A 2,254-nucleotide genomic window follows, 5' to 3' on the forward strand; every position below is an offset into this window, starting at 1 on the left:
ACGCTCAAGCTTAGTCAAGATGAGAGGAATATTTTCTTTTAATTGTCTTATGTGTTCTTCTGTAATTGTTGTAGAGGTGAGATCTTTAAAGAAAAGACTCAACTCTATCAATGGTTGCCACACATTTTATGGAAGCAATTCTCGAAATGCAATAGGTATTAATAGTTGTAAAAATACATGACAATCATGACTCTTCATACCAAAAAGTTTAATCCTGTTCATGTCAACAAATCATCCCAGATTAGACACATAACCATCAGGAAATCTCAACTCTTGCAACCATTTATAGAGAAATTCTTTAGCCTTATCATCTAGCATATAGCAAGCCTTTGGATACTTTTTGGTACTTTCATTCTGGTGTAACTCTGGACGATGGCAAAGCAGTTTTAAATCTTCTCTAGATTTTGTGTTGTCCTTTGTTTTTCCATTCACATTCATCACAGTGTTGAAAATATTATAAAAAAAAAAATCAATATGCATCGGATCAAGGTTATGTCTAACAGGATTTGTTGGTCAGTAAGACAAGTCCCAAAAAATACTTCTTTTCTTCCAACCACATGCATTATTCTTTGAAATTTTGGCTTTTATCGCATCAGAACCAAGTTCTGTCATTTTCATGCATCCCAAGTCCTCAATGTCCTTAAGTATTTGTACACCCGATTGTTCAGTAAATGCAATCTTCTGTACTATTTGACCTCTCTTGAACCACTTTTTATTTCTTCGCCATGGATGATTTGGTGGTAAGAACTTTCTGTGATTATCAAACCATGAGATGTTTCTACCATTTGGTAGTGAAAAAGCATCAGAATCTTTCTTGCAATAAGGACAAGCTAATTTTCCTACTATACTCCAACCCGATAACATTGAATATGCAGGAAAATCACTTACTGTCCACATCAATCTATCTTTCATTTGAAAATTATTCTTACTTAAAACATCATATGTTTGAATTCTCTCCTCATATAATTCATTTAACTCTTGAATGAGAGGCAGCAAAAAGACATCAATTTTTCGTTTTAGATTTTTCAGACCAGGTATAATCACATACAAAAACATGTATTCATCCTTCATGCACATCCAAGGCGGAAAATTATATGGTGTAATTATCACAGGCCAAGAAGAATATTGTTGGCCAAATTGACCAAAAGGTTAAAACCCATGAATTGACAAACTCAATCTAACATTTCTCACTTTAGATAAAAAAGAAGGGTGCGCCTAATCAAACTATTTCCAAGCAGGAGAGTCAGAGGGATGACGTATCACACCATCACTTTCATGCTCAGAATACCATATCATATGTTTTGTTGTAGCATCGGATGCATACAATCTTTGTAAACGCGGAGCTAAAGGAAAATAATATATCTTCTAATAAGAAATATTAGTTTTCTTCTTGGAGCATTGATGTTTTGATCTCTTAAATCGAGGGTGAGAATAAAAATTGCAATTGACAAGTTCACTATCCTCCCACCAATAAAGCATGCAACCATTTTTGCAACAGTCAATTTTTTCAACCGCAAGCCTAATCCTCTCATTAGCTTTTTGATACTATAAAAGCTATCTATCATTATGTTATTAGTTGGCATAAATTCTGATATAAATTCACATAACTCATCATACAATATTTTAGAAAAATAATGTTCCGCCTTTAGATTCAACAGATAAGCAACGACAGATAGTTGTGTGTGTCCATGTGGATTTCTCGTCCAAATTTCTTATTTCGATGCTTTGAGCAAATTATAAATATTTTGTGTTGTGGGATTTGGATCCTCTTCTATGTTACCATCAAAAGAAGGCCCAGGAACATCAAAAACCATAGTTCTAAATTCATTATGAGACTAAGAATCCATAGTTTCACTTGATGCTAAAGCTTCTTCTTGATGATTACTAAACACACTTGGACCTGGAATATAACTTTCTCCATGATGATTCCAACGATAATAATTCGGTACAAATCCATTATTTCCAAGATGTGTCATAACTGTAAACTCATCCAAAATATTTTTATTTTGACACTTACGATGATTACAAGGACATCTTAATTTTTCATCGTCCATACATTCTAGATGAGTTTTAGAAAATTCAACAAAGCTCTCAACCCCATCAATAAACCTAGGATTTATGAATCTATCTTCCAACAATCTATCATACATCCACTCACGGTTAGAATTATTCATATAATGCACTCTGAAATAGAATAAATATGTTAAACGACAACATTCATGAGACATAAGCAATAAGTGGATGTATTGAATAT

Source organism: Capsicum annuum, chromosome 7 (genome assembly GCF_002878395.1).
Source record: "Capsicum annuum cultivar UCD-10X-F1 chromosome 7, UCD10Xv1.1, whole genome shotgun sequence".
NCBI classification, from domain to species: domain Eukaryota; kingdom Viridiplantae; phylum Streptophyta; class Magnoliopsida; order Solanales; family Solanaceae; genus Capsicum; species Capsicum annuum.